The sequence below is a fragment of the Vanessa tameamea genome, chromosome 23 (assembly GCF_037043105.1).
Source record: "Vanessa tameamea isolate UH-Manoa-2023 chromosome 23, ilVanTame1 primary haplotype, whole genome shotgun sequence".
In the NCBI taxonomy this organism is placed as follows: domain Eukaryota; kingdom Metazoa; phylum Arthropoda; class Insecta; order Lepidoptera; family Nymphalidae; genus Vanessa; species Vanessa tameamea.
The window spans coordinates 3948812-3971425 of NC_087331.1; the positions used below are offsets into that span (position 1 = coordinate 3948812).

The 22614-nt window shown below is 34.0% G+C and overlaps 1 protein-coding gene across 4 annotated transcripts in view; it reads right to left on the reverse strand.

The window, feature by feature from the left end:
- The window catches only part of LOC113401933 (uncharacterized), a 113696-nt gene that overhangs the window by 56835 nt on the left and 34247 nt on the right, over nt 1-22614 (reverse strand). The window contains exon 1 of one of the 4 annotated variants that reach the window (XM_026642014.2): nt 15210-15401. The exons of the other annotated variants lie outside the window; for them this stretch is intronic. The gene's annotated coding sequence lies outside the window, so the exon portion shown is untranslated. Of the gene's footprint in view, nt 1-15209; nt 15402-22614 lie in introns of those variants that run through there. 4 annotated transcript variants of the gene reach the window in all.

Here is a 22614-nt window from a genome sequence, read left to right on the forward strand (position 1 = left end):
ACAACAATACTAGGTATACCTACCACCAAGTAAATATTAATTATTTATCTTTAGCTCGCACTATAATTTGAGAACGACTTTACCGATTTGAATCATCTTTTTTTTATTTTTATAATACTTGATAAATTTCTAGAGAAAAATGTGCAGAAAATTAGACATTTTCAGAAAACTTTGCATTAATAACGTGTTAGCAGTTTACGGGGTTCGAATTGGATGTTCATAGCAAAGACGGACGTCTGGCGGGTCAAATAGTAGGTGTTAATATAGATTATATCTAAACTAAAAAATTAAGTCAACTGTCGGCTGCACTGACTGCACCAATCTGTAGATCGAATGACGCATTGTATACATGAAACCTTTTTGTTTTCTATTACACAATATTAGGGAATATAATTAACGCGGTATGCTTGTAACTGGACTAACGATTTCACTAAATGTTGACCAACGTGGAGTTAAATGTTGCATAATGCGAAATCTGTTAAGCATACAATCACATGTGTGCAATCGTGTCCTGTACAAGTGATTGCACGTAGCATTTGAACACAAACATAATTAAATACATTTTATTTACTTTTACTATTTATAAGTAATTTACTTGGTAGTTGAGGACTTCAGTGAGTTAGCTAGTGTACAAGAGATAATATCTTAGTTCCAAAGGTTGGTGACGGGTTGGTTATATGAGTAATGATTAATATTCCTTACCAATGTTATCAAATTAACCAAATTAAATCCTTACCTCACCCATATAGGGTGATAGGCGATACCAACAGTCGGCCCATTTTCCAGAGTGCCTACTTACTTCTTCATAAAGAAATACTACTTTATATATATAAACTAACTTAAGTAACGTAACGAGTAAGAATTTTAGAACTAAAATATCAAATTTAAAATTTAAAAATGTTTCTGAAATATATGCAATACCTGATCAGCTACTTTTGGATACAGTGTTCATATTTAAATAGATTTATCTTATCTAGCTTTGGCTTGATTAGTTTTGTTAAAATCTATTTTACTTTTTGCCTTGAAGTAAAAGTGTCAGGTATAGTTTTTATATTAAACATAAGTTATTTAAACTGAGGGTTGGAGTACGGATGGAGTTTCACAGGTGTTCGTCCTGCGTGTCAGCGCAGAGAATTCACCGCGCACGTACCTAATACTCCAAATGTTTGAACCTGTTCGGATTGCGAACGGGCGCGCACGTGATCAATCGCATTATGCTGGCGGATCTGCGTGCACAGCGCGGTGCCCCATCTCGGGACGAGTACTAAGGGCGGTAAGATCCCTATTCTTGATATTTATTTAAAAATTTGTTTAACAATCCTTATTAGCAAAAACTGTCATTGGTCAACAATATCAAATCTAAATTCAAGGCTTGTGTGGTTACGGCTATTATAAATAAACATTATGTCCTCCTGAGCGATTTCGGTCGCGGCAATCTCAAAGGAGACTACCTAATTACGCAGAACATCTTATAGTGTATAATGTTTATTCCATCACCCTCAAAATACAATGGGACGGCAAATCTGACGAAAGAAAAAAGTTGAGGCGCAGGACCAACGGCTTTACTTGCTTTCTGAGTCAAAAATGTCGGTTCACTTCCAAGTTCCATACTCCGGGCTGCTTTTGAGATTTTTTTGTCAGAGAAGCCCAATAAATTCAGCCCGATCTGAGGTTTGAACTCAGGACTTCGAGAATTGCGGCCGTATATAACCGTGCAGCCACCAAACCAACTAGGCATAGAAAGATATCATTAACAATATCATATTCACAAAACTTTTATCAAGTATAAGAAAGTTAAAAACCCCAGGCTCTAGTTATGAAGTATTCCAACTAGTTCTGGAGTTATATAGTCTATGGTAATTACTATTTCATTGCCCTAATATTCTTGACTTACACGATGGCTAATTGTTTATTGTATGAACACCAGTTGAATTTAAACTACTTGAAGTTATGTATAGCACAAATTTTATTACCGGAGTTAAGCTTACTTCGAAACTTCGAACTGAGTGAAATGTTTATTATGAAATATGATTTTATAATATATACGCCTTCAAGGAAGATAACTGGCACTTAACAACAGAATAAAGAAGTAAAAAAACATTACCACAGATAAAATATTAATCCTGAACTATCGATTGTTGTGCTGCCTAGAAATAAAAACATGCAAACATCATCACATCAAATTACAAAACTCAATCAAAAAAAATAAAAATACGCTATAACATAAACCATAACATCTGTGAAGATTTGGCTGTATCATTTATAATCTAAATTATTTTCTAAAGGTCGTAAAACATTATATTATGTCTTCTTGACTGATATCGGTCATAGCGGCAAATCTAAAGAGAGACTAGCCAACATATTTCAGAAGACATATTTCAGAGGTGCTTTTTATTACTCGCCTCATACTCTGATAGGAATAGATAAATCCGACACGACCACAATGAGTTCAAGCGGAGGACCAACGGCTTTACGTGTTTTTCGAGGCACGGTAGTGTACTTCCAATTTCCAGTCTACGACCTGTCATTGAGAATTATTAGACAGAAAAACCCAATATCCCTTCATCGGCCCGATCTGGGTTTTGAACTCAGAACCTCAAAATCCGTGGGCTTATATCTAGCCACTAGATCAAGGAGGCATTTTGTTATGTATGTATATCTTAACTGAAAGCAAGCCCAGGCAGCTTTGCTGAGTTCTAAAATGCCTATGGACTTATTTATAGTGTCATCTCAAGGTCGAAAGTAAAGATTGAAATCTTGTCACATGTGTAAACCACTACCATTTAATAGACGACTGAGCAGCGCATCGTATCCACCAATAACGATTAAAGAGGCTCTCAACGATAAGTTACCGAAAATTTTTAATGTCACATTGCTCTTCGTCAACCAGGTTACCTGGTGAAATTGGTTGTGTTGAGCAAAGTGGAGCTAAAAGACGCCGTGGCCGAACACCTTACCGCTGGTATAACCAGGTAATCACTCTTACTGGCCTCACAATAACCACTGCGGTAAAGAAATATCATAACTAATGCAAAGCAGAATTTTCAAAGACACATTCAGTTCTAAAGAGAACAACCATGAACAAGATTTGTATCAAATTTTCAGTATCAAATCTGATAGTGATTGTAACCACGATAATTTTTTATACATGCATGCAACACGAGCATGTCCTTTGATGCCCTTTCATATTAACCAGTAAATGTCCCACTGCTGAACAAGAACATTATTTCTCATTACGGAGATTGCTTGGATCCTATAACACTAAGTTGTGTACGGAGAATTGTTTGTTAATATTACCAAATAAAAACGATTATTTAATAAAAAACTTTGTAAATGTTTATAGAACCTTGCCGATTTTATTGTCTTTGATGTATGATAATTATTGTGAGCAAACTTAAAGAACATTTTTAAATAAATATTATGAAATTTAATAAGGTATTGTTAACACAGATGTTAAATTAACGTCTAACGAATTCGCGTGTAAAACAAATTTAAACCAAATAACACTATTTACGCGTATTACTATGATCATTACAGTCTATACATTTGTCTTATTTGTCTGTTTGTATGTACAAGGTTTATATTTTCGACGACATTAAAAGCTCTCCGTAATATATGTCCGCTTTGTTCCAAACAAAACCTAAAAAAAATCTTTGTGTTCCAAATTTAAAAGATAAATTTTTAAATGAAATAATTTGGACCTCCAACTTGGACAATCCATGAGTGTCGAGACCGCCAAACAGTCAGTTAATTTCCAGGTAAGTACGTGTGTAAAAAATAATTAGAACAATACCTCTTTTTACACTTAGTTGAAAATTATATTTTAATGTCAAAGTTCAAGGATAAAGCATCGGGCAAACGTTGCATAATCTACTTCAAACGAAACACGTGATTAGAAAGGTAACCAGTAGAATTTATACTACAACTAGTTATTAGCTACGATGCTCCTATGCCCTTTCTAGCGTATACTATTAAGATCTCGGGCATTGTAGTGTACCGGCATGAAGGGTGAGTGAGCTAGTGTAACTACAGGCCCATGTGACATAACATATTAGTTCTCAAGGTAGGTGGCGCATTAACTTCGTTCCAACAAACGGCAAGTGCAATCTTAAAACAAGAGATCTATAATGCTAAGTATATTGACATGACAGGTACATACATACGTAAAGATTGATCATCATTTTAAAGGTTAAATATATATTTTTTATATATATTAATACAATTAAATTATTTTTTTGTTAATGGCTATTGAATAGAACAATAGTTCAAAGTAACATACTATGGTGTAAAGATTTAAGTTTAATTCTTAGACTTCTGAACACACAAGCAAATGTTAAAACTTACGTATTTATCTACTTAATAATAGTACATCGTAACTACGGACATGAGCCTCTGACAGCATTTGAATTTTACGCCCGAATAATATTAATTAGAGTTACGTATTAATACACGTGCATATATCTTAAAGCAAGCCGGTAAATACTCCTGCAAACCCACCGGTGTTGCACATGTCCATGGTCTGTGATAGTCACTTTCCATCGGGTGTGCTTCCTGATCGTTTCCCATTACACAATAATACTAATTATATAAATATATTATATAACACTATTTGTAATCTGTGGCGCCTGTTATGATCGAAGACAATTTTGTGTAAGTTTCTGTGTGTCTGCAAAGACCCCCCCCCCCCTGTCAAGTGCATGACGCTATGACGCTGCGTGAGCTATAGACATACTGCTTATACAGAGGGGTGAGTGCAAAACACTTCCAAAACGAATTGTTTCCACTTGTGGCAGAAGGTATCGTTAATTCATGAGGTTTTCGATTTTAAGGATTGAAATGTTGTTATGTAATATTTTATATATTTATTTAAGTCTCCAATGTAACTAATTATTAACTTAATTGTATGACTTTTGTAATTTGTACTGTAATATTTCTTCAAAGTAAATAACGAATCCTATGTATAATTACTATATTTTATAAAATTATATGAAATTCACGCTTGTCACATAAAGTATCACAATAGTCTTGATTTAAATAAGTCGAAACCGTGAATCGAATATTAAAACAATAATTAAATTATTACAACATTAAAATTCATTGCACAGTATAACAAAAACAAAAAAAAAATGTAATATTCATTAGAAGTATACTATGACACAAATTTCATTATTACATATATAACAATAAAAATAATTATCATTATAATTTATGATATTATGTAATGCCTTTATATATATTATTATTTTATCTAAAGGATCAAGATTAGTTATGCGATCAATACAGTTGACATGCAGTAGTGTGCGTGAACGACGTACACAACACGTACCGCGTTGAATAAACCGAAACTTGATGTAGTAAAGTTTAAGTAAGGCCTATTAAACTATACCAATACAAGAACATGGAATTCAGGCTTGTCGCGTCAATAGTCTAAAGTGACCATTAGTTAAACTGCGAAGTACTGCTACTTATACATACATATGACAATTTTTTACACTAAAACATTGTCCGTAACGCACTGTATCTCCTGGTCTATAATTAATATGTATATTCGTTTACTATATATTTCAGTTAGGCATATCTATACATATAATAAAATTGGAGTGTTTATTTGTAATATTAAAATAACCGCTTTTTACTAAATGTATGTACACGGTACGTATACCAAAATCACTTTGTCTGTATGCTTGTCTGTTTGTTCCAGCTAATCTCTGGAACGGCTGGACCGATTTGGACACGACTTTCACTCGCATATATCTGATATAATAAGGAGTAACTTTTGTCTGTATGTCTGTTTGTTCCAGCTAATCTCTGGAACGGCTGGACCGATTTGGACACGGCTTTCACTGGCATATATCTGATACGATAAGGAGTAACTTAGGCTAAAACAATAACTTTTTTGTTAAATTCAAACGCGCACGAAGTCGCGTGCACGTCTAGTTACAAATAAAACGTCTCCTTATTATTTGATATACGAGTATACTTACTATAAAACCTACATTTATAAAAATAATATATTTCTATATGTATTGTATACATATTACAAACGGGGAAATAAATTGAAAATGCATATACGGTTAATTGGCTCACGTGTGAATTAAGGAAACTGTAATTAAATAACTACACTGCACTACACTGTTCTCTAAGAATTCACTCCGTAGGTATAACATTTATGAAATGTTGAAAGTCGGATTACGGTGCTATGCAATTTCGATACTTATATACTTTGAATGCTTTAATCATTATTACCGATATCGCTTGACACAGTTATTAATAATAATCCAAAGACCCGGCTTTTTAAATGACACAAAGATGTAACTCGTAAAATATGTGATATAGTTGTAACTAAGTCGAATTAATCAAATTTTTATTTATATAAAAAATACTCACAAGTCGATTTCCTTTGGTATTATTTACAAACTTTTTAGAAAATATAATTATGTAATATACGTTTAATTATATAATAAAATAACATAATACTTACATACCTACTATAATACAAAAACATAAATTATAAATTTAATTAGAATGTACCAATTACTTAAACTGCTATAATATTCCGCATATACAACTCTTAATAAAAAGCGGCCAAGTGCCAATGCCAATGTATAATATTCTTTAGAAGAATCTGTATAAAAAATTACAATACAAGAAAAAATATATTTTAATTCTGTTATTCGTTTAGTCGTTTATTCGTTTACAGCTTGTAAAGCGACAACTATTTAGTTCGTAATAACTAATAGTCTCCCCCAGTCGAAATTGATCCATAGATAAAGTATTTTTTGAAATATTGAAGAATATATCTTTGGAAAACAATTTTTTTCCAACTTTTTGAATATTTATTTCATGCGGAATATTTATTTTTCGATGTTTTTTTCTTCTCTTTTTTCAAATTATTTCATATTTGATAACACTAAAACAAGTCGGACGGCAAAAAAAATCATGTCTGTTGTATGGGAGCTCCACTTATAAATATTTATTTTATCATGTTTCATTGGTTCATGAGCTACATGATTGCCTGGTGACAGACGGACAGACGGACGGATTGCGGAGTCTTAGTAATAGGGTTCCGTTTCACCCTTTGGGTATGAAACCCTAATAAGGCAATTGGTTGACAAACAGAGGAAAAAAAGGTAAAAACAAAACTGAATAGTTTTATTTTAAACTATTATCAATACATATAATCAAAATAATATTGAAATAACCGGTTTTTACTTAATTTATACTCAGTACATATACCAAAATAACATGTTTTCCAATTTTTGTCTGTCTGCCTATCTGTTTGCTGCGGCTAATCTCTTGAACGGCCGGACCGATTTTGACGGGACTTTCACTGGCAGATAGCTCATGTAATAAGAAGTAACTTAAGCTACTTTTATTTTAGAATCACAATCAGTCACGATGCAATGTTCAAATATTGTCCAGTACTGCGCACAGCACTCACGCATGCCACTACTCCAACGTCACTTCGGGTGCTCCCTACCAACGATTTAATATCACAAAAACTGCCTACAGAATTAATAAGAGAACTGTAACTAAGTTAACGTGCACGAAGTCGCGGGCACAGCTAGTTTTATATAAGTATATATATGAATTGATTATGAACGAGAATTGGAACCTAAAAACTATGAATGAAGTATTGAAACTTATTATAAACAAGTATCAAATTGTACATTATCACATTTAATATATTTACATTACATAAGAAATTGTGTTACCAATTTTTTGATCTATAATAATAATTATCCACGACCTTTCCGACTATTAAATACATTGAATCACATAGCTAATCAAGTTTTGGTTTTTATTTAGCAATCATAACAAGATAATAGACAAAAATCTTCCATCATAAGCGTGACGTCATAGTCTATGGTCAAGCCGCGTCCTTGAAATGCCCAAAATATTAAGAAACGTTGCCCTAAGAGTATAGCTTATGTAACGTGAGCTTCAAATAATTTACACATATCCTTTTTTTTGGAAATATAAATATCTCTTCAACCCTATATATGTTAGTTGGTGTTTTAAAATCGCCTTAAAGGTACGAAATAATCTTAATGATAACTTATTTAGTTTTAAGTAACATTATATAAACTGTTTTACAGATAAACTGTGATATATAAATGATATACTTTTTCTAATTCCAATATATTTTTAATACTTTTTTTTACGCTAAATGTGAAATGGAAAGTGACTACCACCGCCCATGGACATCTGCAACTGCAGGTGCGTGCCTTTAAGAAATGAGTACAATCTTTTCTTGAAAGTTCCCAAGTCGCATCGGTTCGGAAAAACCGCCGGCGAAAGCTGGTTCAAGTGATTGGTTGTGCGAGGCAGAAAATGACTTAAAAATCGTGTTGATGTTGGATTTATTCAAATAAAATTCGAAAATATTAAAGAATATTATGAACGTAGGAAACAATTAGCGCAATAATAATAATATTATGAATAATATTTAATCGCGACTTCAATTTATAAGTCTTGTAACAAAAATATCTTCGCTAGTCTTCAATATATTTTAAGAAAAAATTATTATAGGCTTACTTTCGCTGAATTATCACACAATATAATAATATGCAATATTCAGTCAGCCAAAAGTTCACAATCGGTGTCCGTAAGCCTCCCACGTCCAATGAGTCACAGGGGAAAACCCTCAGTTCAAGTAGACAATAATAAAATACATCACGTACCGATAAAAACATTACATTTATTTGATAATTTAATTAAACCCGGTTTGTATCTCTATGCGGATACGAATTCAGCGAAAAAAAACACATACAAAAAAATTGTTTCATACGCACATGAAGAAATTACGAGTCTTATATTTCGATGTATTACTATTATTTCCCTTAAATTAATTATTGTAATGTTTATGAACTTAGTCATAATTGTAAGCGTAAGGGAAACCAATTAACGCAACCACGGATCAATCATTTAAACAAATAAACAACTTTGATATTGAATTGAAATAATTGGTCGAGATCATGAATCCATATTCGTGAAAAATACCGTTTTTTTTTTATTTTTTAGTATATGTTGGTGGGCAAATGGTTCATATGCCTAGACGCCACTCATAGAATAAGAAATACAGACATTCTTTACATAGCTAGTGCGGCACCAACCTTGGGAACTAAGATATTATGGCCTATGTTCTCATATTTTATCTCTTGTGCTTTTAGTTACACTAGCTCACTAACCCGACCGGAACACAACAAAAATACTCTTTGGCGGTAGAATATAAAATGAGTATGTGGTACCCAGATAGACTTACATATCTTCGTGTAAAACAAGTCCTACAACTTACAACTCAGTGTATACTTTCAATACAATAATTTCAACGACTTAAAGATGAACAAATAATACGATTGCCAGCCAGACTTTTTGTTATACAGCATAATACTATTCTTAATATATATTTTTCATAACATTATTCTTTAACCTTTAACGTTGAGCTAATTGGTTTTAATACAGTAATTACCACTTGACCTCCACAAACCATTACAGACGAACTCTACGACGCTTTATAATTAAGCTTACAATATCATTAAATAGAATTTATTGTTTCTATTACTTTTTATTCATGCCTTTAAGAACGTTAAGGACGAACACACTTGTAAGAACAAGCAACTCGAAAGCGTTAGGACATTCCCATTGACGTCACAATAAGAACTAAAATATTTTGAACACGATCGATTTTTACTTCGGTCAAGACATATTTGTGTAACATTTATGAAAATCTTGTCTGCAATGAATATATATGTATGTATACTATAAATGTGAATGTTGGTATTGACGGGAGTTTGTTATTAAATGAAGCCTGAATGGATCTGGAGGAAATTTGGCACAGAGATAAATTATAGTCTGGAATAACATCAAAATTTAAGAACTTCCAAACTATGATACTCAATTTCAAGTTCTTAGGTGATGAATTTTCAAAAAAGTCTTTAGTAACTTTCCTTAATATTACCCATTTCCACATTTCTAACACACGAATACGAATTTCCATACGCACTTTTATTTCAAATTATTATTTTAAGTTGTTTTGTGCAAATTGACGTCCCTAATAAACAAGTTCGCCCCTCGCCTCTGTCATCGTTTAATATCATAATGTAATCATAAATACTTAATTGTAATTATTAAAGTATATTATGTGTGGCTATAAATTAGCGCCAAAATGTGCTCTCATTAAACCGATATCAAAACACTTAAATAAATCAAAAGCTAATCATTTTACTACAATTTGAATTTGCATAAATTTCTGTAACTCATTATTAAATGATATATTCCCACGACCACAGACTGCACAACCTTGGATTTAGAACGTATTCACGTCAATCCATCTCCTATATAATGACAGGTTTTTTTTTTAATTAATAAATATATTAAGTGAGGTAGCCCAGTGGAAAGAATACGATTGGGGATATTGCGCAAATCTATACCTTTGTGTTTTCATATAGCTTAATTTGTTTTTATAATTACCGAAAAGAAACCTGCATTTATTGGATGGAATTTTGCAAGAAGCACTTAAAATATTTATTTACCAAGCATGCATATAGAATATAGAATTCGCTCAAATACACATGTGTGACCGTTTTAAGTGGTAGTGCCACACTGCATACCTTCGGGTTGCAGCCGAATGGGCCGGCACGCCCGGGGAAGTACCACTCTCTCACTTAAAACCGGCGTAAAGTAGTAGCTATGCTACCGCGTTTCGTCTGGTATGTGAGAGTCCCGGAGGCCCGATGCCCCCCCCCCTAACATAATGGTTTGTGCAGGGTACCATCAGCGACTGCGGTGGAGAATCCCTCTCTGGGCATCCATGCTCAGGACGTACACCATCTGAGCAGGGATGCCCAGGCTGCCCTCCGAATTCTGGGGGGGGGCAATTTTGCACTCGCCACTGTTCGGGGCAAGCGGAGCAGGCATTATAAGGCAACCCCTATCACCCTCACTGTGGACTTCTGCAACATAAGGGGACTCAAATCCAACTTGAACGCCGTTCACTTTCACCTTGAGACGACGAAGCCGGCCTTGCTGTTTCTTACCGAGACCCAAATATCCTCTCCTGCCGATACGACTTTTCTTTCCTACCCCTGGTATAAATTGGAACATTTCCTTTATACCACGAGCTGGGGTGTGCGTTTACGTCAGAGATGATATCTGCTCTCGACGCCTCGGCAGCCTTGAAGGGCAGGACCTATCGATTATCGAGCTGCGTGTACATTGCGACGACCATCCGCGAGCACGTCCAAATAGCTACTGATTCCGTGCTGCAGCAGATCCCATCCGCAGAGATCGTAATTCTTGGCGATTTTAATGCCCACCATGCCGAATAGCTTAGATCACGCACTACCGATCATACGGGTAGATCTGTTCTCGACTTCGCTTTGGCATATGATTTGACACAACTGGTCACCTCGCCAACGCGAATACCAGACGTGGAGGATCATACACCTTCCCTGTTGGACCTTCTGCTGACTTCCCATCCGGATAGCGATCAGATTATCGTCGATCCCCCTTTGGGCTCGTCGGACCACTGTCTCATTCGGAGTACAGTGCCGGCCGCGCGGTACTCACGACCTCATTTCGTGGGCTGCCGCAGCGTGTGGCACTACAAGTCAGCAGATTGGGATGGGATGCGGTCCTTCTTTGCATCCTACCCATGGGGGCAGGTTTGTTTCTCGCCGGATGATCCGAGCGTTATTGCTGACTCTGTTGCCGATGTGGTGCTTCAGGGTATGGAACTGTTCATTCCATATTCTGCTGTGCCCATTGGTGGCAAGTCCCAGCCCTGGTTTGGTCGTTTCTGCAAAACGGCCTCACGCCGAAAATGGAAACGTTACCATGACTAGGCCAACGCATCGGCGTCTCGTGATGTAAAGACCAGCGCATTCAGAAAGGAATAGAACTCTGCCTCTAGGTCCTTCAAAAACGTGATTGCTAAGGCGAAGACTCCACATTGGCAGAATTGGCGAGAGACTGGTGCGTTTCCTTTCAGGAACACGTGCGTTTTGATCTCTCGCTAAAGCTGTCTTAGGGAACTTCTGTCAGCCTTCCTTTCCATCTCTGCACATGGACGGTGAGTCATTGGCCCATACCGCGAAGGAGAAAGCTGATCTATTAGGCTCTCTCTTCGCGGCGAACTCGACTCTGGATGTCCGAGGAAAGTCACCACCAACAATCCCGCGGTGTGATACCACAATACCGGAGGTTAAATTCCGGCAAAGCGCAGTTCGTAAAGCACTTCTTTCCTTGGATATTCATAAGTCGAGTGGACCCGATGGCATCCCTCCAATCGTGCTACGGACTTGTGCTCCCGAGTTGGCGCCGGTCTTAACGCGTCTTCTCCGGCAATCCTATGCATTCGGCGTCGTCCCGAACTCCTGGAAGACTGCTTTGGTGCATCCGATCCCTAAAAAGGGCAACCATTCAGACCCGTCCAACTATAGGCCTATAGCCATCACCTCCTTGTTCTCCAAGGTAATGGAGTCCATTATAAACTGCCAGCTCCTGCGGTACCTAGAGGAGTACCAGCTGATTAGCGACCACCAGTACGGTTTCCGTCGGGGTCGCTCAGCCGGTGATCTTCTAGTTTACCTTACTCATAGATGGGTGGAAGCAGTTGAGAGCAAGGGGGAGGCATTAGCAGCCAGCTTGGACATAGCGAAGGTCTTCGATCGTGTGTGGCACAAAGCACTTCTTTCGAAGCTTCCTTCCTATGAGCTTCCCGGGAAATTATGCAATTGGATTATCAACTTTTTGGCAGATCGGAGCATCAAGGTCATTGTCGACGGTGCATGCTCCGACCAAAAATTCGTCAATGTTGGTGTTCCACAAGGCTGCGTTCTATCACCCACTCTGTTTCTTCTGCATATCAATGACTTTTTGCAAATCAGTAACATTCACTGCTATGCAGACGACAGTACCGTCGACACCTCATACACCGGCCGTGCTAATATTTCTCGGGAAAACGTCGAAGAAAACCGGAACGAACTTGTGTCTGATATCGAGTCTTCGTTAAACAAAGTCTCGAATTGGGGCCGGCTTAATAGTCTACTTCAACTCCAAAAAGACGCAAGTTTGCGCGTTACCGCCAAAAAAATACCATTCGTCGTATCTCGTCGTCGTAGATGTCCGAAAATCCACAACAGTGCGATTTTTAAGACATTTTCTGCCTCGCACAACCACTCTGTGGAACCAGCTTTGGCCGACAAAGAGCGTACTCCTTCCTAAAAGGCCGGCAACGCACCTGGCACCCCCCTGGTGTTGCAGATGTCCATGGGCGGTGGTAATCACTTTCCATCAGGTGACCCTCCTGGTCGTTTGCCCCTATATAACATAAAAAAAAAGCTTTGTCGTGGTTCGATCCCTGAGCACGCATTACAAAGCATAAGTAGGTACTTGAAGCACTCAATTTGAATTCGAGAAACCATAAATACTTGAAAATAATTTATATTAAAGATAATATTTTTAAATAAATTACGATAGTAAATTTAATAATTAAATTCCGATTTATTTTTATTTATCTTGTTTATGATATGGACATTTTATTTTTTTATGCAACTTAACTGTGGACGTGGACTTGGACAAAATTTCGTTATTTTTTTATTGTTTCAAACAGTATTATTAGAGATTAGATCGTAGAAGAAGTTTAAGTTTTTATTTCATTTTTTTTTTTAATTTATAAACTTTCAAATTTGGATAATATTAAAATGATCATACTATGTTTTAACTTTACCTAGATTAGGTAGATAAATTTGCAAGAACATAATTTTGTTAAATTGATTTTATTTTTACTGTTAATTTTTAAGTCGGTGTTAGCCAGAGCAATGTTCATGTAAATCTATTTAAATATGAGCAGCGACTGCAGAAGTGATTAATTAAGTATTGAAAACATTTAAATAACAATAGTGGTGCAATAAGAATTTTATGCTTTTTTCGCAGTGCTCACACAAACACATAAAATAAAATCATGATATCCTGTATATTAATTCAGTGTCACCCATGTACATTAAAAATAAAAACTTTCCTCGATCTAAATAAGTATTAAATCAAAATCAAAATATTCTTTATTCAAGTAAGGATCATAAAAGCACTTTTGACATATTATAGTGTTGAATTAAACCTAAGCCGCCGCTTTTTAAAATAGATTTTACCAAGAAGAACTCAGTTGTTACTCTTTACCACGAATTTAATTAAATTTTATTATAGTTTTTAATTTAAGTGTACATAAAGACAAGTTGAACAAGAATCTTTGTTAAAGATTTCGTTTTTTAAGTTTCTTGTTAACACTTTATATAATATCATCAATCATCCCGATGACATGATTTACTTTCACGGTTTTGTGAAATATATTCTATGTATCAAATTAAAAATAATTAAAAGCCTCAATAGCTTAAACCGAAATTAGACCAGACCTTTTAGTCTATTACAGTACCAACTCCTAGCGATTGATTAGAAGGGAAAATGGAATATAAGTAATTTCTGTTAAAAAATCAAACAAATTAAACAATCAAAAAATATATATTATCAAACAATCAACATATACTTTATACATGTATTAAGCTTTAGCAAGTGATTTTGATTCGTAATTTTACAGAATCGTATAAGTATTGTAAGGCTACTTTTTAAAAAATATATCGGTTAATATTTATAACAGAAAAAAATGTCTACAATTATTTTTATTAAACCTAAAATTTCGTTTCTATTGCAAACCCCAAAAAGAGTTTTTTGCTTTTTACAAATACATAAAATATAAATTATTTTTACTATAAAAAATAAAGCGTGGAAAGAATCTCAAAAACTTATTTACAAAATAAACGTTTTTTTTACACCTTAAGGGTATATTAATAATATTATTGCTTTATAGATTAGTTGAAAAAAAAGATAAACAAAATAAAGATTCGAGCAAATACTATGAACGCAATAATATTAGATATGCGCCAAGCGGTCTGTTATTATGTATGTGCGTCTTGTTCTACGTAACATAGTTATAATATATGAATAGCAATCAAAATGTAAATTAATCACATTCGTAAAAAGTGAGAGTAGATTTTGTTTATACCGGTTTCGTAGGTAATAGAATTCAAAGCAATCCATCATTCACTCCGTAATAATAATAAAATTATTTATTATTAATACATGCTTGAAAATTGATAACATGAAAAACCGCTAAAATCGTAAAATATTTTAAAATAAAATAAAAAAATACTCACATGTCAATTGCAAAAAAAAAACTAAATATCCTTTGAATAATCCAATTTTTTCATTTCAATAAACACAACCACAAACAATAGTAATAATTAAAAAATCACGAATCAACATTAAAAAAATATTAATTTAAATTTCGAACGCCGGCGTTCGAAACACGTTCGCCCGCGAACGGTGTATATGGTTGGTGGACGGTAAATGACCATAGCACTATATATCACCTGTTGAACGCATCTTAGCGTACAGTGTTCAAACAAAAAACTCTTTCGAACCTTGCACGGGAAAATAAACTCAATATTATTTCATTAAAGTTTCTTTTTCCGTGAACAAATTGTATCGGTTGGTAATTCTAAGTCACAGTCATAGATAATACAGTAACATTAAGGTCATGTCAAACTAGCATTTTGACACACAGTCCTAATACGTTAATAGGATAATTTTGCTAAAATAATGTTGATAAGGAGTGCTAGTAGTGTCAAGTACTACTCGATACTATCATTAATTTTTTTTACGTAATACATAATTAATCTGTTAAAAATATTCCTTGGAATATTTTGTTTTTTTATAGAATTGTAGATTAGAATTGTCTTCGTTATATTTCGTTACGAATAAAAATTATTTTTAATAGATAATAAATAAAATATAATTATAAATCTCTACTAATATTATAAATGTGAAAGTAAAACTGTCTGTTATTCGTTCACGACGAAACCACTGAACCGAATTTGGTAAATTTTGGGATCAAGCAAGCTTGGACCCCAAGGAAGGACATATCTAAGCTACTCTTATACCTAAAATCAGCGACCCCCTGACCAACACGCGGTCGAAGCTGCGACCGAAAACTAATATTATATAAATTTAATTTAAATAATTAATTCGCTAGCCTAAATAAATTAATAGTAGAAATAAAGCGTCAATCTAAAATATTATTGAATGTATTTACGACAAATATAGTTTTATTATTATTTTTTTTTTTAATCTTTATTAAGTTGGTGTAACACTGGTGTGTTAGCTGGAGTACATGAATTTAAAAATAGAACGCCTACTCGCCAAAAGACTCAATATTACAGATGCTCAAAAATTATTATCCGTAGATAAACGTATGAATTTATTTAATCAAATTATATTTTCACATCTGAAGATTATTAACCTCACTTCATATTCTAAAGTTGAATGGAAGATCTTTCTTTTGGGATTATTTTACCTTTGTACTATTAACTAAAAATAGCATTAAGACCCTCTTTGCGCGTTCGTTTTTCATCTCTTATATGTAAGTACAATAAAGAGATTAAATTAGCTTATGTCTTATACATAATAAATACTTTATAAAGCGGGTAGGGAAATTGGCAAATCTTAAGCATTATTTACATCGTCAATGCGCCACCAACCGGAACTAAGTTGCTTTGATTGCAAATTATTGCTTTTTGGCGGTAGTATAATACGTAACGAGTGGGTAGTATCTACCCAGACGGTCTGACGCTAAGCAAAGTGTGATTATATTTTTTAAGTGAGTGAATATAATTGCATACATTATATATGTAAAGTCTTCTGAATCGTTTCCGGCGAAATAAGATTCCACTTCTGTCACGTGATTAAGTCAAAGAGGAGAGGCTGTGTCACAGTCTCCTCTTAAGGAGATAATGGAGCTTAATACCTACATCAGGCTGACCCGCTGATTGGTGGATTGGTGACAAAATCGTTCAACACTTGCAAAGAGCACGAGATTAAGCCTAACCGCAATAAGACATGAAGTTCAAACTCAGTTGCATAAAGTATAAATTCAAATCATTTGTATAAATACATTAATAAGAAAACCGTATTAATTAATACAAGATTATATAGATGATTAAAAAAAATGTGGAGCTAATACTTGTTGACTTCCAGGCAGAATATATTATATACATTTGTAATTGTCTTTAACGTTGGTAACTGCTGAATATCTTGCCAGTTCTTCTCGGTAGAATCTACATTCCGAACCGGTGGTAGCTTCACTTAATATTGTTTGTTAAATTATGATTCAAAAGTGCTTGTAAAAGCCTACTTGAATAAAGTAGATTTTGATTTTTGAGTGGTATTGGCCTGGATTTGAACCAGCTACTAGGTCAGTTGCTATCCACTAAGTTGGGAGTGTTAAATTTACGTTTTGTTTATTACTCGTGGTGAAGTGCTAGAAATCCCGTATAGCAACTATCTTTATTGCAAATACAAAATAAGGAAAGATCAAAGGGCGGTCAAATCGTTGTAACAGTGATAATACGATCTCTTTGCTGTTAATATGTATACTGGCTACTCGTCCCGGCTTCACATGGCCAGAATGTCGGTACATAAAACTCTATTGTCTAATATGCACGCCAATAAAGTCGGCATGATTTTTTCCGACATCTTCAAGAATCATCGTCATTTTTACTCAAAACATTTAATGAATTACGTAGCTGAATCTTGAATTACTTCGTCCATTGTTGAACATAATATGAAAAACCGTTCAACAGCTTTTGATTTTATCACCTTAAGACAGACAAAGAATATATACTAATTCGTATAACATTAAGTTAAGGAAAACAAAACTAAAATCCAGCGTCAAATTTCATTATAGTTTATTTATGCAAAGTCGCAATCAACAATTAGTGTTAAGAATAAATAAGATGGCGGCAAATGTTGTTCTAAGTTTACCCGTAATATTATTGTTTTTTATTGCAGCCAGCACTTAAAACATACCATAAACACTTTTATGTTTTTTCAAACAAATAAATAGCGATAATTCAAATTTCGAACTAAAATATTATTTATGCTACGTGAGCATGAATAATATTTTCGTTATGACACGTCATAAAAAAGTATTTTTCTAGATTTGGAGGGAATGATGATCATTGTCATATCTATACCACAGTCTGTAAACTCAGACTAGTAAAAAAAAAAACAAATAAAATTAAACAGCCGGATTAAACGTTCTAGAAGTTTCTGGTGACCTTAGAACTTTTCTTTTTGCTTGACATCCAATTTAACGCATTTATTAAAAGATTGTCTTTTAAGTTTATTTTTAGAAATAATTATTAAGCAAACCTCCAAAACCTATTTGATATGGTATCTCATAATGGTTCCTTTTTTAATTGGAACCGGATGTACCGTCGTGTAAGATAGTGGAATTCGGTTACTTGAAAAAAAAACAGAGTTTTTTTATAGGTTCTGTACACGCACGCACAACAATTTACGTCCAATTATTATTTATTGGAAAATATTTAATTTATTTTAAAAACTTGTCTTAATAAACAAACTAATAACAGATCTGAGTACAATATTACATCTGATATCAGATTATTAAGACAATTTTTACGAACTAATAAATATTCTATAATCTTATTTCGAATATTTGTTTTTGTTCTATTTGCTGTTGAAATACTTGGATTATTAGTGCAAAATGCTCCATTAAAAGTATAACACCTAGTCTTATTGCCTCAACTGGTGAAAGGAGGGCTAGTTCGTTTTATGCCCAGAGGATCGGAATTGCGATTCAACGAGGAAATGCTGCTAGCTTTCTTGCCAGCACTCCATGCGGTCATAATTTATACAGTAACAATTTTTATTTCATACTCATATATATTCAAGGACTTCATGTTTTTACATTCTTCTTATGTAAATAACTATCACATTACATATTTATGTACAAATATATAATAACAAGCTGCTACAACTGCTTTACCGACTTCGCTCGGCTTTATTACAGATTTTGTCATACACGATTTTTGCGAAACTTTAACTCTTTACGCAGCGCGCGCAACGGAAGCTCCCTAAAGGAATAATCACCCTATGTTTTGCAACATTTTTCATTGATACTCCACTCCTATTGATCGTATCGTGATGGTATACAGTCTGTAACCTTCTTCGAAAAATGGCCATCTAACATTGAACCTGGACTTAAATTGAACCAGTAGTTCCTGAGATAAGCGCATCCAATAAAATAAACAAACTCTTAAGCTTTATCATACCAGTATAGACTTCTATAGATAATAATATATCAATAATAAACATATTATTTCTTTAGAATAAAACAAGCGCACTCCACTGTAAACCCTTTATTTATTTGTGCCTACCAGCTTGTATGATTTAATGCCGCGACATATAAATTTGTTAAGATCAGTATAACTATATAAAAGTTACATACTAAGTATAAATTATGATGAATCTGGTCATATCGTTACTTGGTGGTAGGGTTTTGTGCAAGCCCGTCTGGCTAGTACCACCCACTCATCAGATATTCTACCGCCAAACAACAGTACCCAGTATTGTTGTGTTTCGGTTTGAAGGTTGAGTGAGCTAATATAACTACAGGCAACAAGGGACATAATATCTTAGTTCCCAAGGTCCGTGGGGCATTGGCGATATAATAATTAATATTTCTTACAGCGCTATTGTCTATGGGCGGTGATGACCATTAACCATCAGTAGCCCATGCACAACAAAAAAAAAGGTTAGCTCCAAAGGTTGGTGGCACTTTGGCAATGTAATCCATTGATTAACCATTGTTAATATTTCTTACAGCACCAATGTCTATGGGCAGTGTTGACCACGTACTATCAGGAAATATTTTTGCCCTTTACCTACCGTTATTAAAAATATATTATATATGCTTATATCACTGAAGTATTTATTCCTGCATGCTACACTGGTTTAGTTCTGACACTAAACGACGCTAATACAAATAATTATTGGTGATAGAATAACTGCAGTGTGGGAGGAACTGAGACATGTCTGGCTTACTAACTCTTCTGAATAGGATCCTTAAGCCTTGTTAGTGCTTAACTTTAGTATACATTTCGCATTTAGTCGGGTAATAAATATTTCCAATGAAATTGATAGGGATTTTCTCAAAACTATTTTTGCAACGAATGAATTGTTTTTAATTTAGTCGTCATTTTATAAATTAACGGCCTATATTTATATAAAGGATCTATATAAAAGATGAGCAGTTGATTTATTCCATCTTCTTCTTTCGAATGTCAAATCGATTGTGTAAGAAAGAGAGAAATCTAAACACTCGCTTAACAACATTTAATTAGGAGATGATAAAAAGAATTACAATTGTCTATTATACCTAAACAACAATACAAATTACTCTCAATATAGACTGCAATATCATTTTCGAATATTTCAGCGCAAGTGGATGGTTTTGACGAATTAGATTGCACAACGCGAGTGTAGTTGATAGATAGCACCACGCGTAACGAAACCTTATAGCGAACATCAAAATTGTAGTATAATTTTGAATTTCGAAAGATGAAGGAAAACCGTAGACACGTCAAGAATGACAGTGATTTGTTTAGCTTTAAATATGATAATAATTATTATTATTATTCATTTTTTTTTTTGGTAATAATTTAGTTTTTCAGTGAGTGAACAATTTAAGAGATTAAATTTTGATCTGAACGGATTTTATGTTCACGTGACCTACTTCACTCCAACGAATCGTTAGTAATGCGAAGTTCCGGTCATCAGCCCAGTATTTGATGTTGGCACATTGGCGATGTAAAGAATGGTGAAGTTTTCTTACAGCACCAATGTCTTAAGGTGACCACTTAACATCAGATGACCCATTTACCCGTCCGTCTATGTCCGTCGGACACTGGTTCAATCAGACTTGGACATTCGACAAAATACATTGAATTTTGGCGGTAGAATTACTGATAGATGGCCTTTACACAAATAGACGAGATTACACAACACACAACTATCGTTGTAGAGTTTTGTCGTCGACTGTGTTAGCACAAGTATGCTTATTTGATTTTACAAATTGATGTCAAAAATCGCTAATAGATGTTTCACATAAAAAAAAAATATTTACATGAATAACTATATCTATTGTTTAATGGCTTAGTAATTAACGATCCACGATCTAACGACTGCTACAATTCTCATATAATATTAAATTGTATATATGATATTTCGTTGTTGCGTAAATATACATATATTTCATACGAATGCAGTATTCCTCGTTAAAGAAACTATCACGACCGACCGAACAGAGATAAAGCGTAGGACCAATGGCCAGCCACTAAGATTTTCTATTTAGAAAATAACTTTTAGGTGTCGAGACCTAGGAATCAAACCCATCACTTTGGTACTGGTTTTCTTATAGAGTAAGCACTAGCTTAGTTTGAGTTAGGAATCAGTCAGAAAATTAATTAAAAATAATATTATAAATAGTAAAACAACTAAGCTATGTTAAATAAATTGGTACGTCGTAAAACTTAATTGTAAACCGTGCGAAAACCAGGCAACGTTAAAATTAATAAAAAATATAATTACAAGATTTAGATTTAAATTTTAATTTAATTTTCAAAGCCATGATTATAAATATTAAATCTGCGACAGGCTTCAATTTTCAATTAAAATATGCACATTTTAAATCTTTTTAAGGGGCAAAAACATATAAAACTCTTCTTTTAGTTTAAGCAAACTGTAAAAACACAATCCTATTCAAGCTGGCTGAAAATAAATACAGAAGCCAATGTTTTTATAATAAAAAAATTAACAATTCAGATTCTTAATTCAAATTCAACAAAAGGATGAATAATAGGATATGTCTCAATCACAGTGAAGGTTGCGGCCTTAGGTATTGATGACGTTAAACGAACGTTTATTTGACGGAACTAAGATCACGGATACCAAGATCCTTGACGTTTATACGACAAATACTAGTTAAGTACCCCTAGTGCTATGTTAATACAATATGTAATTACAACTATTATGATACGTTCCTGATTTTATCCCGCCCTGACTCCGATACTCCTCACAAAAATCTTATTTATATCAGTTATTATATGTTTCCGTCTATATTAAACAACTTCGATCAAACCGCGACTGGTCAGTTATGTTAGTATAATACACGAATGGCAGAATGGCAACGATTACGTTTCTTCTTTTTTTTGGCTTTTATTTTTGCCAAAAAGGCACAGATTATTTCGCCAATATCACGTGCGGATTACGTTTCTATTCCATAAGTGACAATTTGTTAGTAGAATTAGCATCCCCTAGGTGCTGCATGTTCACCGTAACGCCAACGTGATATTGTTCGTTGTAAACTTACACTAAAAAGATTCGTATAACTTATTACTATTAGGATTACATCAGTAATTAGTAACGTGAACAACAGAATTTATTCAAATAACGAATGACCTAAATAACTTGATTACAGATTAAATAACAATTCAAGAAATCATTCCCGAGTAATCTATTTACTTTCTAAATGTTGGCTTGTTAGTTACGTTTTCATTTAATTCTACCTCCGAGATATAAATCAAATCAAATTCCTTGATTGAATATTGAAGCATTACTTAATTATTGTCAAATTTAAAACTACCACCAGATCGGAAATAACAGTCTGACCTGAGAGGAATCGGCGAAAGAAACAGCGAC